This window comes from Ailuropoda melanoleuca, chromosome 12, assembly GCF_002007445.2.
Source record: "Ailuropoda melanoleuca isolate Jingjing chromosome 12, ASM200744v2, whole genome shotgun sequence".
NCBI lineage: Eukaryota > Metazoa > Chordata > Mammalia > Carnivora > Ursidae > Ailuropoda > Ailuropoda melanoleuca.
The window spans coordinates 59774366-59788602 of NC_048229.1; the positions used below are offsets into that span (position 1 = coordinate 59774366).

Genomic DNA, 14237 nt, shown 5'->3' on the forward strand with positions numbered 1-14237 from the left:
CACCTACCTTTCAGACTTCAAGTTTCCACTTTGATTTAGGAGTAGGGTCTTAGCAGAATTCTACAATAAAACAAAACAAAACAAAACAAAAACAGTAAACTTATATTTACTTTAAGCTTTGAAATCCTGAAATATCAAAGGATACTGTGCTGAGGAATAATATATTTTGATGACAGTGGCTCCTAGAACATAGATGACCGGAACATTGCGGGTAAGCATTTAGTTTGGGACCACAATAATTTAGACTGAAGCCTGAGATATTTTTTTATCTTTTTGACTTAATCCATTAATAACATCACTCGTGCCTGATTCATTGTTTTTATTATAATTGAAATACTTGATTCCCTTTGTTACAATTTCAGGTTATACTTTATAATTTCTCATGTTAGATGTCTGATTAGTAGTTACTATGGCATAACCAAGCACCAAACTACTCAAAGAGGCTTACTACAAAACTCTTTATTAGCTTACATTCTGAAGGTCAACTAGCCAGTTCTCTGGCCTGAGGCAGTATAAATTACTACCAGTAGGACTCGATTCACCACACATATGAATGGTTATCTTGGGATAAGTCTAACTGGCTTTTCTGATATTGGGTAAACACTCTCCATCCAAAAGTGAAAACTGGACTCTGACTTAGTTTCTCATCCTCCAGAAAGGTCTGGTCAAGGGCTTGTTCTCATGGCATAGTGGGGATAAAAGAGAGCCAGGACAAGTTTTCAAGGTCTCATGAGGTCAATTAGCATGATGTCACATCTGCCACACTATTTTGAACTAATCAAGACATAAATATGCCAGATTCAAATGGTGGAATAATAGACACTCATTCTTGATGGGAGAAACAGCAAGCCCACATTGTAAAGGGGCTTGACTATAGAAAGTAAAGTAAGTGTGGCTATTTTTACAAACAATCTATCACAGAGGTTATTTTTTTAAGGAAACAAATATATGGCTTTACATCTATTATAGGTATCTAGTATAACAAAATGGATTTATAGTCTTCTTTAATATATCACTTTTTCTCAACTGATGACAACAGCAATAATGTTTTGCAGACTCTGAGCACCTCATAAAGAATAAAGTTATACTGACTCTTTATTTCTTGCTCCCTGCAGGCAATGAGATAGACCCTGTTTTCTTCTCATAATTATAATGCAATTTACTGAGATTGTTTTCCATCCCAAACCTTCCCACTCTTTAAACATGGTCAGATGCCAATTAATTATCTTAATCTTCTCCTTCCCTTTACATCAAACTGAGTTCTAAATTGACATCCTTTCTAGCTGGCTGGTTGGAGCTATTCCCTCGGAAAATAAGGCTCGGGTTAATCTAAGTCACTTGAATGCTCTTTTCTCCAATAATCCAGATGGCTTTATTCTGTATTCCTCTGGTAAAATGGAGATTTCTTACTGGCTATGGAGGGACAGCGATATTAAGATCAACTCATTCTGAGTTTTATAGGTTTTATGTGATAATTATGCTTCTATCTATTAGTGTTCCTAGCCAACCAGATCTGTCTCCCTGAAGTTATAAAGTCAGTTAAACAAAGAACCATGGTCTACCATATTCATTTAGAGAACCTATTCTTTTAGACATTATTTGTTCAAGTGAAGTTTAAAAGAGAGGTTTAACTAATGACATAACATAATTTATCTATATTGAGACCTATCTATATTGAGACCTATCTAATAGAGAGCCATGACATTTTATTTTAAGAACCAAAAGGAAACTTAGGTTTACATACACAGCTTTAATCTAGGGAGAATTATTTAAAACTAAAAATAATGTTGTTGTTGTTTTTTCCCCCTAAGATCTGGTAAAATTAGAAGAATTAGTGATTTAAGGATTAAACATGAGGTTCTTTAATTGGCAGTCACAAAAGTACTAAACTCCAAATTAATATGTAAAATATTTAGCAAATATAAAATAAAGAGAATCAGAAAGTTTGCTAGGACAATTTCTTCCTGTTGGACCTTGATGGATCTCCTGGGTATATGGGAGACTTTAGGGGATTTGGTTGAGAATACTGATTTATCCACTGTCACCACTGATATCTACTGAGACTATACTAAGCACTAGGAATTGAGCTATGAGCCAAAATTATAAATTCCCTGACCCTGGGAAGGTTAACTTTTAGTAGTGGTTTAGGAGATGCAGAAAAACAAACAGATTTGTAAATTCAAGTGATGATAGGTGCTATGGAATAAAGGAAGCAAGGCAACAATAATAGTTTGTACACTGTCTTAGATGGGGTGGCCTAGGAAAGTCTTTTTGTAAAGGTGACAATCAACTACTAAAGGAAGAAAAAGCCTTTCCAGAAGAAAGTCTATGTGAGGACACATCTAAAGGAAGTGAGGTCATGTAGATATCTGGAAAAGTTTTATAAAATATTTTTATTTAACTCTAGATATGGCACTAGATTTTTAATGTTTCACAGGCAATGGAGCAGGAACTCAGAGATACTTGAACTAGAATTCATGGTTTCAAACCAACCTCTTCTCTCACAATGGCAGATAATCAACATTTCTGTAAATCTCTGTATCAGTTATTGGCTGTAGAGCAACCTATGCCCAAACTTACAGGGTCAAAACAACAACTACGCATTTAACCTAATAAGGCTGTGCTTTGCTGGGCTAGCTTTTCTCATGTCAGCAGGGCTCTCTGGGTCAGCTGTGGGTCAAATGAGTGGTCTTATTATCATGACTGTACTCTCAGATCCATGAACTACAGCAAGGAGAACTGAACTCCCATTGTCTAGTAGTTGACCCAGACTTATTTAAATGACAGAAGTAAGGATAAGAGAGAGGGAGAGAGAATATGAATGAATGAATGAATGAATGAATGAATGAACAAATAGAAGCAAGCAAGGACACTTGAGACTCAAAATTTTCCACAGTGTCACTCCCACTGATTCTACTGACAAAAGAAATCATAAAGCCAGATTTCAAAGGTAGAGAAATGGGTGCTCCTTTTGATGGGAAAAGCTGTTAAGTCAGATAGCAAAGTAAGTGGATTCAGTCATTTTTTTGATGATTTGCAGCCATTTCTTTCTTTTTTTTTTTAAGTTTTTTAATTCCAGTTAGTTAACATAGAGCCATTTTTCTCTTTTTTTTTAAGTCTTAATTCCAGTTAGTTAACATAAAACCATTTTTTCCCCCAAATAAGTTACCACAACATTGTTCTGTTCGTTTGTTTGTTTGCTCAAATAGGGACAACAATATCTGCCTCTTGGAGTTCTGACTTAAATTATGTGACTTAATAATTAGTTCATAATTTTTTCAAAGCAAAACAAAATTAAACAGAGTATATTTGTTTACTTTCAGTTATTGTTTTAGAAGATCATTTTGGTATAGGTACAGAATTCCCTTAAGTGAGAACTAGTTATGCAATTACTGCCATAATTAAAAGCTCACTGGATTAAGGAAGTAGTGGCATATTTACAAAAGCTTTTTCATATTTGTTTATTTAAAACAGAAATAGGAGGTTAATACTAAGAGAGCTTATCATGTACAAACAAATAATCAGCAGACCTCTCATATGAGGTTCTCAACACCTTAGAAATAATTACTAATATTTATTAATTTTAACATATTTTAACAGTATTTATTTAATGCCTCTAAAGTTCTAGGCATCGTGAATGAACCAGCCATAAAGTTCTGAGCAAACAGACTTAGCCGAGTGATCACAGAGTTTACAGCTTGGTCCTTTATGTAACTCCTAAAGTTTATTAAGGTTTTTCAGGAAAATCATCTTACTGGATCTTCATAGTAACCATGTAATATATCATCATTAATATTCCCATTAAAGGAAACTATAGTTCTGAGAGACCTAACACATTTCATCTTTTGTTATATTCCCTTACTTTGCCTCTTGAAAACTGGCAAATCTTTTGAATTTGTATATATTTCATGTTATATATTATATATAAATTATATTTAAATTTATTGAATGCATACTGATATTCATGAAACATACACATATCACTTTTGTTGAAAGGGCTATCATTTACAGATCCTGGGCTCAGCCATAAAAGAAACAACTGGCAGGATTTGTGTGAAAGAGAGTCAACAACTCTTAAATTTCTATGTTCCTAGAGTGGAACCCGAACTTCAGGCCTCACCTCCCTTACAGAAAGACTACTTTATTTTCACTCATAGGAGTTCTGTGATAAGTCTAGGGTCTTTCTTTTCTTTTTTCTTTTTTCTTTTTTTAGCTATCATGAAAAGGGAGGGGGGGAGTGTGAATTTTGAGTCCTTTTGTAATCTTAGATGTTTTGAGACCTTGAGTGAATTACTCAGAAATCCTGCTTCCTACCTGAAAACCCGGGAAACTATTCACATTGAAAATGGTTATTGCATTAGATTCTGTCAGTGATCACCCAAAGCTCTCCCATCAGCAGGATTTCTTCTCATCACTGTCTTTCAGAACCCACCCTCATTCACAGTGGGGCCAGAGTGCAGTATCAGCCAACTTTCTGATCACACTAACATACCCTGCAAAGCTGCTTATCAATTAAAGTCATAATTTTTCTTACTTCTTCAGCTGATACCAGGCAATACCATATGACACCACAAGTGTGAACTTAGATAAAAGTGTCAGTATAACCCTCATGGGTGACATGAAAGTCTAGGCTACCAATTTTTATAGCTCACTTATGCCCTCTGAAGCTATTCAAGCCCAAATGCAAATTTATCACTCTCATCTAATGATGGATTTCTGCTGGGCCTACTGTTACGATTTGATGGTGAAAACTGCACCTCAGCCGTCCTAGGAAGGGACTCTAGCTGAATGGTCTCTAGATGTCCCCAGTAAAACTCTTGCTCTCTACCTGGAGGTGCTTTTGAATGGTATATATTTATCTGCTGCAAATGGCATGAACTTTATACTAGGTGCTGTAATAGAATGAACTGTTTCCCCTAAAATTTGTGTGTTCAAGCCCAAAGCCCCATTTTGACTATATTTATAGATAATGCCTTTAAGGGAGATAATTAAGTTTAAATGAGGTCATAAGGACAGGGCCCTAATCTAGTAAGACTGCCATTCTTATAAAAAGAGTAGAAAACATCAGAGATCTCTCTTTTCCTGTTTACAGAAAAAACGCTATGTGAGGACACATCAAAAGGAGATCATGTACAAGCCAGGAAGAGAGGCTTCACCAGAAACCAGCCCTGCTGGCACCTTGATCTCGGACTTCTAGCCTTCAGACTGTGAGAAAATAAATTTCTGTTGCTTAAGCTACCCAGTCAATGGTATTTTATTATTGCAGCTAGACCAGACTAATACGCGTTCATTTCATGTAACTTACCTATTAAAGCTTTTCAAGAACAACTCACAGTGTGCTTTCCTACAGTATACACAGTCCAGAAGTTTCGGCTTAATAGTGTGGTTAAATGACCTTGAAACAATGCAGCTGAGGCACCATAATGAAGAGGACACCCTGTGATAATAGGGTGCTATCCTTCACAGTGCAATGCACACTTTACACCAATGGCCATTATATGGTACTGACTGCCCAATAGTTATGAGACCATGAACTAAGAGGTGGAAGTAGAAAAGATGCTACGTATCATCACTTCTAGTAACCCAGTTTAGTAATCTGTTCTTTTTGTCCTGACGATGTTAGTTTCTGTGGGTCTAGAAGTCCTGGTTCCCAGAAGAAGATACAGAATTTCATCAAACTTAAAACTGTGATAGCTACCTGGTCACTTCAGACTCCTCAAGCCAGTGAACCCAAAGGCAAGGGTAGTAGTTACCAAGTCGGTGGGTGTGAGGGTTCTTGATTATTGCAAGAAGGTAGAACTGTGGCTACTTTATTGCAAGTACAACTGTAGCAACAGAAAGTACAAGCTTACTCAGAAATTATAATTATTCACAATCCTAGAGAAACTGTGATTGAATGGGGCAATTGAATCTGATAAGCAAGTGAATCTGAGATATACAAGGGATGAACTATAGCAGATGCTGTGGGATTCCTGCCTAGATCTCCTTTACTGGCCCAGTGCGCACATCTCATTTATGTGCTGCTATTAGTTCACGATTGTGCTCTTCCCTGGAGAACTGACTCAAATGATCAAAGCTTTCTATCTCAGGAGGGTATGCCCCATTCTCAGTAGTAGGCTGTATCCAATTACTAACTGATATAGGGTACACATGATGAAACAACTTTGTGGTACCATCCATGCTCCAGAGTTCCCCATGACACCATTGGCTTCTTCTGAGAGGCAAGACTTCAACTAAACCCACATCTCTGCTCAGCTTCTCCCCTGTCTATTCTGCTTCCTTCACCTCCTTAGAGTTTCTCCTGAGAGAATTCCCTAAAAAAACCAAATAACTTATACAAGAATCTCTATCTCAGGTTCTGCCTCTAATGAACTTGATCTAAGATAGGTTATTGGGAGCATAAAATGATGCGTGTGGAAGCATCTCTCACCGAGTAGAACTTTTATGCAAATTTACCTAAGGGGCCTTTTTGCACTACACCTATGATTGCATTTTGTGAGTTTTAGGAACATAACAAAAGCAGTACTACTCTACCCATAGTGAGAATGTAAGGCAATATATGATTAAAAATAATACAAGCTTGAGTTAAAAGGCTCCCCTCTGAATCAGTTTAAAAATTATCATAGAATTATCCTTCTTTAGAGGGTTCAAGCTAGTAGAAGTGACTGTTGCAAATTCTTCTACTTTTGCATGTAAGTTTGTGGATTGGGCAGAACACTTTACGGACGAGGCAGTAAATACATTCAGATTTGGACATATAGTTAATCAAATTCAGCTGGACTGCAATTTAGCTGAATATACTGCTATGCCCAGTCCTCATGGCATTGGGTGTGCCCTGCAACAACTCAAACCAAATCCCATTCCTTTATGTCATTTAGTAGACTGTGAAAGTACACGTCAAAAATAGCAGTGGTTGAAACTGCACCTACAACGTGCAAGATTCCCTCTATTGTTTTACACTGATTTCTGACAAGACCCCTGAATTTTCATGAGGAAATGAAGGTACCTGTCTTGATCCCAAGGTAGGTTCTAAGCCAGACCTATGTTTGTTCCATTGCACCATTATAACTTACAAAGATCAGGCAGACTACAACCATTGTTAGAATTTGCAGCTGGCTAGATGGGGTTTTTCTCTGATGTCTACATTTGGCAGAAGGGGTGGGATTGTGAATAGTTTCTATCTTTCCTGCTTTAAATCCCACTCTCTTACTTTGGAAAACTTTTCTTTTCCCCCTGAGTTGTTCCCTTTGAATAATAATATGCATAACAAAATAATAACAGCATCCCCTATGTAACCACTTTTCTATTCCAGACCTGAACAAAGCATATTGTATTCATACTCTTATGCAACCCTCACAACAGTACTTAAAGCTACTTGTTATAATTACTTATGGATGAGGAAACCACATCTTGGAGTGGTTAGGCTAATTGCTGCAGTTATGGAGTTAGCATATAAATGTGTTAGTGAGATTTGATCCTACACAATTTGACATCAGAGTCTTCCTTTAAACTATTCACTAGCTTGACTCTCCTTGGTTATTCCTAAAGTAGCTTAAAGTAACTAAGTTATAGTCCTTACAAATTCCAGAACCTGTAAAGTTTCCCTTTGGGATCTCTCTTTATTCATTTTAGTGATATTCACTATTTGATGGATCTCTTTTCCCTTTCTTACCCACTTTTCTAAGTATTCTTACTCTGTAACATTTTTTTTTTTTTTTTAGCATCTGAGATGTCTCATGCACTGTGCTTGATCCTGAACATATGATCATGAATAAGATCTTTCTCTTGCCCTCAAGGAGTGCAAACATGGGTTTCACTGTTCATTTATGTTAGGGGTCTTGCTTTGATTTTGTCATCTGACAGAGTACAATAGGTTTAACTGGCAAAGATTCCCATGCCATATGAGGTCATAAGAATCCTTCTGAAGCTGTGTTGTTTGTATTAAAGGTAATTAGCATTTTAATAGGCCAACCACCGCAAAATTGTCAATGCTGAAGAGAACAAACCTAGCTTAAAATCAAGATTCCTCTCCTAATGCTTCTTGCAGAAACTATGTTTACAATATGTGATATCATTTGCCATCACCCATGGGTGATTTTGTTTTTCATCAATCTGAACTTTTACTCATCATATTATCTATACTTAGAAAAACTCAATCACACACCTACCTAAATGTACAATGTCCACTTATGTGTTCCAATAGCATGCCCTCTCTCTCTCTCTCTCTAACTACCTACCTACCTATTTATCTTTTAGGACTTACCTTGGGGGGTTATCCTTGCTTATTTATACAATTCATTTATTCATTCATTATGCCATTAATTTATTATTAAATATATATCTGGATCCTAATAGAAGCCAGGCATTTTGATAGGCACTGGGTTTGGTGTCATCATTAGAATGAGATAAAAGTTTGTTTGTTTGTTTTGTTTATTCATCCTTTGGGAGTTTACCTTCTAATTAGGAAGATATAAGAAAATATCATATATATGTATGCATATAACAAAAGTGTGTGTCTATGTGTGTGTGTGTGCACACGTACATGCAGATGTGTGGAACCCACAACACAAGTTGAGGACATTTTCAATAAGGTAATCAGGGAAGGCACTATGAACATACTAAACAGATACTTAAAGGAATTCACAGTAGCTGGGTAAACTCACGCCCTCCCCAAGAAACAGCCAAGAATCACCCTTCTGACACCTCCCTGACAAGGACTGTTAGAGCAAAATCTATGGCACCCCTTTGCTATCTCTGTCATTCCTTGCTTTACCCTGTTGAGTGCCTGCCAGGAACACAAAACCACCCAATTCCATTGTTTTGATGGGGATCCATATATTGAGAAAAGTCGAAACTAAAATTGCCTTTACTGTTTGTGCTCTACTGACAAGCCATGGTGTTCTGAGTTTGCAGCTGTCAAAAGACAAGTTTGGATATTCTGCCCTGTCTGCTACTCTTTAAATGATACAATAATGGGCCACATTGCAAGTCTCAGCAGTGTTCTTCTTCATTTTCATATTTTGGCCGAACTTTGCCTTATTTTCTTTCTTTCTATATTATGAAAAGACAAATTCAGTTCTTTTCCTCCAGTGTACTATGTTTTCAATTCACACAGAAATTTCTCCTTCTTTGCCTAAGTCTCAATTCCCATAAGTCAGGGAGGAGAATAGGAGAGGAATCAGATTCTGTGCCTCAGTGTGGTCTGCTTTCTATTAATGCCATCTCACCAGGTCTGTGAAAAGAAGACTCCAAGTCCACTGTCTCACTAGGCAAGGAAACCTGACAGCAGTTCCTTATACCTCCAATTATTTCTGCAAAGTTCTAAGTGTCTGGTTTTGCCTTTTTTCCCTGTGAGCATTTAATTCTTCCTCAAATGGCAAAGCCTTCAGTGCACTCAGAGGGTCTGTGACTTGGTCCTCACCAAGCACCACATGCTCCAATAGTTCTCCCACCGAAAGGCTGAACGATTCATTATCAGGTTGGCCTCTGGAAGCCTGCCCTCTCCCTGGCTCCCTACAGATCTCGTTCTAACCCACTGGACAAAATTGCTTCAAGCTGACTCTCTCAGGAGGAGAGAGCTTTTCTTTATAAATGTACTGTGTTTTGTTTGTTTGCTTTTGTTTTTTCTAAACCAATATGATGGAGGTGTTTAAGAACATAGGCACAGACCTTACTTGCCAGTGATTCTTTGCAGTTGCTAGCAATTCTTTTATGGACAGGTGGGGCTTCACACAATTAAAATAAGCGCTGATCTTTTGAGAAGGACACTTTTCCAGAAAATTAGAGCAATAAGATCCCAATTTTATTAACCTAACTTTGCTTATCATTCCACACTCTTCAGTGTGCCAGTCACTGTGCTAAGAATCTAGATGTTTTATCTAACATGTAAGGATATTCGAAGTTAGGAGCTGCTACAATTCATATTTTACAGATGTAACTCAAACAGGTTAAATGATTTTCCAAGGTTGCAAAGCTAACACAGAGCAGAACAAGTGCTCTTTAGTGTAAGTGAATTAATTTATGGGTGTGATTTTTTGGTTCACACATGGTTATCCATCCAATACCAGCTTTTATGTACAATGTGTTGTCTTGGCATCTCTATCTTGGTGTGGATGAGTAGGAGGGAAAACTTATACCTTTCATGACCACTGCACACCTGTATACTTTTTACGTTCTATGCACTCAGCTTCAAGGTTGTGATTTTATTAAGTATCCTTTTCGATATTCTATTGTGATAAGTGCGGTCTACATGAAAGTGTATGGGAAATACCTAAATTAAAAAAAAAATGTCCTGTCAAGAAGGATCATTAACAGTGTTGTGCAGAAAGTATCCATGATTTCAAGGTAATGCACAATGAGGGATCCCTCTGCCACTAAATCATAGGAAGCTAATCCTCATTAGCTTCCTATAGAAGTCTTCCCTCAGCCCAAGTGGGAAAATGGTGATGTTGCAGATCAGAGATGGCTCTGATTAGAGCAAGACATGGCACCCAAAACCTAAAAAGAGAACTGTTCTAGAAAGTAGGAAACTGAACAGTATTTGAAAGAAGGCCAGCCTCTTCGGTATAAAACGGACATTTCTAAAATTTATCATACAATGGTTGCATTTGAGGTGGTTCTTGAGCAGATTCATAAGCCAATGTGAAATTTTTCCTACACGTAATTAGAATAACCTTGAAACAAAAAGAAGGCATCCCAGCTCAAAAAGTGTTCTGTATTATTAATTTATGATGAAGAATAAAATAGTAGAGTGATTAATATAATTTTTACAATACAGGAAAAAAGTGTTTTACTTAGTCATCCATTATTAATTGATTTTCACCATTTTGTATGAAGAAATTATGTTTATATCAGAACCATAAGGAATATTATTTCTATTTATTTCTAAACTGTTGTTAAAGTTTATTGTAGAATAAAATATTTATTATATTTTTTATCTTATAGCATAGGATTGTCTATTTCAGCCAAGTTTCACCCTTACAAGATTTTATCCAGGAATTGTAATAAATTGATAACTGACGGGGTAGGATTATCCTTTCTAAGTAATGTAATGAAGATTCTAATACCCAGATTGGGCAAAACTAGAAATGCACTTGCAATATCATTCATATTTAGTAATCTATATTTTTATATCTATTATTCTTACTTGGTTATAATGTGCATTATGAAAACCCACGTTGCCTTATTTCCATTTATCAGCATACAATGTTTTCTTGAAATATAATGATGCTTCATTTTACAATCACTCCTGTATTAGAAACTCTTCATTAAGATTTTTGGCATTATAAATAAACCTCTCAGAAGCCAAGGCATAGACAATGGTTATCACTAGTGTGTGAGAATTGAAAACTATGAATTACTCACTTTGAATCCAGAATTAATCTATTTAAAGCTTTTGTCACAACCCATTCTATTCTTGTTTTTGAAAATGCTCAGATTGGGCTGCTTGGGTGGCTCAGTTGGTTAAGCATCTACTTTAGCTCCAGTCATGATCTCAGGGCCCTGGGATCAAGCCCTGTGCTGGGCTCCTTGCTCAGCAGGGAGTCTGCTTCTCCCTTTCCCTCTGACCTTCCCACACCCTTGTGATCCCTGTCTCAAATAAATAAATACAATAGTAAAAAAAAGAAAGAAAGAAAGAAAGAAAGAAAGAAAGAAAGAAAGAAAGAAAATGCTCAGACGTTGAGATTCTTTTCCTATATATTCTTCATACTCACCACCAAGTGGTGCCTTCAGAATTCTGAATCTTCATTAATATTTGTCTTTATATTCTACTCTGCATAAATACATTTCCTAAATACTGCTGGAACAACCAGCAAAAGCATTAAAAATGCCGTAGTCAGTTTTAGTCAGTGTCATTTTTAAATAACGGACATTATTTCTTGATTTATAATCACTTTTCTACTGTCCTCTCCTTACTAGGAAGTTTCCAGTGTAACTGGTTTGACATTGTTATAATTTTTTTTATCAGTCATTGTTATTATTGTATGTTATTAAATGCAAGAGTTTTCCCCCTCTTTATCTCTTAAATAGATATATATCACAATTCAATGATAGGGTCATGCAAACCTCTGAGTTGTCATCATATTTCCTGAACATTACTGCCTAACTTAACATTTCATAGCACCTCCTTTATTAACTACTGAGAAAATACGTGATTGCTACTTTTTCTCTTACACTATAGGGAGCACCACCTACTTAATCATAAAACCTCTTCTTAACCTTTATTTTTTTGCTTAGAATGATTATAAGATGGAGTTTGTTAAGTGATAAGATTCTTTGAATAAGAAGAAACTATTCTGGAATTGTTAAATGGGTAGGTAAGCCTTTTATGACAATATTCCCCACATGCAGAGTCTGGCACTAGTTATTTCTGCAATTTAGAAAGTTAGTTAGTAGAAAACTAAGGTTTTGCTCTAATTAAACATACAAGTGACACCTTAATACACGAACAAATGTCTGTGTTATTCTCTATTCTCTCATACCATTTTCCCGATTTTTTTTTTTTTAAAGAAACCTGTTGTCAGGTTTAAATTAGCTTTCTTGGTTGAAATCAGCAGTCTTAATTTGCAATTGAAATCCATCCAATTAAACAATAGATTGCCTGGAATTAATGATAATTGAACAATCTAAATTAAATGAGAGAGACTGTGGACAAGTGAAGGGGAAAATAAACGTGGCGCAATTTAAGCTTGTAAAGTCACATATATTAACGGGACCATGGAAACATGTTTCTTGGGATGCCATTCGCCTTCATATACACCTATAAAAGCCTTTGTGGAAGCCTGCACTGACCTAAAAAACGAGTTCCTTGGCAGACATTGAAGCAACTAGAATTGAAGTAGCAGTAAGTCCCTATCTTTGCAACGGATTTACTCTCTTGGTTAATAGGACATGGCAAAATATCCCTATGTTACCATTAACCACATAAATGTGACAAGAAAGGGATTTTCTACTGCATGTAATGTAATATAGCTCCATCAAAGGGTCTAAGTCTCCTTGTTCAGTCATGATACAATAGCTAAGACTCTGGAAATAAGTGCTGTGGTGAAGTTTATATTGATTTGTTGCCCAAGAGAGAGAACTGTAATCTAGTTCTTGCATAGACATTGCTAGGTCTTTGGAGAGCTAGCTCAAAAAACTTGGCTTTTCAAAAAGGCATCTCTGACTGGCTAGTTAAGGTTGTTTCAAGCAAAACAAGGCATTCTGTACTAAAGAAACTGCTATGGATCACTTACAGAGGCAGATGAATCCCTTACTCAAAACTTGGTTCAGAGACACTGATGATGCCACAGACAGACCAAAAGAGGGTATGAGCTTATTACTTATACAATTGAGGTCACTGGGAGGAGTAGGTAGGCCTTTCCAACAGGTAAAAAAAAAGGGGGGGACTGGCATGAGTTTTTACTGTGGTTAGGTGATGGGGCTGGACTGAGGGCTCTTTGGTGTAAGCTGGGACTTGCATGGTTTGATTCTCCTGTTTTTGCCAAAAGAGCACCCAGGATTTCTAATTAGCCTATCCAGATATAGGACATGGGGTAAAAAGGCTTAAAAGTTGCCAGCAGTCTAACACCCAACTTATAAGAAAACACAAATGGAGACAAACTCTTCATTACAAAGACTGTTCAGAGTGAACGACGTCAAAATGGTTATTCCTCTGCTTGTGATTGTTCAATCTGAGCTGTCCTACTAACACATTTGACTCTAGCTGGCGTATAACTGCAATATATCAAATTGCAGTGAATAGAGCTCTAAGTAAAAGTTCAGATGTCCCCAACAACTTTGTTCCTCCTCATTCTGACGTATCTGTCTCATTTGCTTCTTATTCCCTTATTTTCTCTGAATCCAGACTCTTGTCACAGTATCCACACTTGAAACATACTATGGCAAATGAAGGCTGGCGAGATCCTGGAATCAGTGTCTGCTGCTTAGACCTCTCTGTTTTTTCAGAACCATCATGTGCACATATCCATTCAGCTTTAGTATCCCTACTCTCACCCCCATAACCTTTGTCTTTGGTAAAGTTTTCCTATTCCATCCAAATGAAAAGAGGAACTTCTTGATTAGGGCATCTCTGTCCTTAATTGCAAGTGGAGGATTTGAATATTGAAGTTCCTTATGTTTTGATGTTCCACCATCTCAATATTCTACCCATGATTATATTTTCCTTTCCCTTACTTCAGTTGCCTTCTCTATGATGAATATCTCCCAAATAAATGCACCACTTCCACATTCTCTGT

At 36.7% G+C, this 14237-nt stretch overlaps 1 long non-coding RNA gene across 1 annotated transcript in view; it reads right to left on the minus strand.

The window, feature by feature from the left end:
- The window catches only part of LOC117795299, a 116699-nt gene that overhangs the window by 11331 nt on the left and 91131 nt on the right, over positions 1-14237 (minus strand). Inside the window, exon 3 of the long non-coding RNA XR_004619268.1 lies at positions 8-60. This is a non-coding gene — a long non-coding RNA (uncharacterized LOC117795299). The remainder of the gene's footprint in view (positions 1-7; positions 61-14237) is intronic.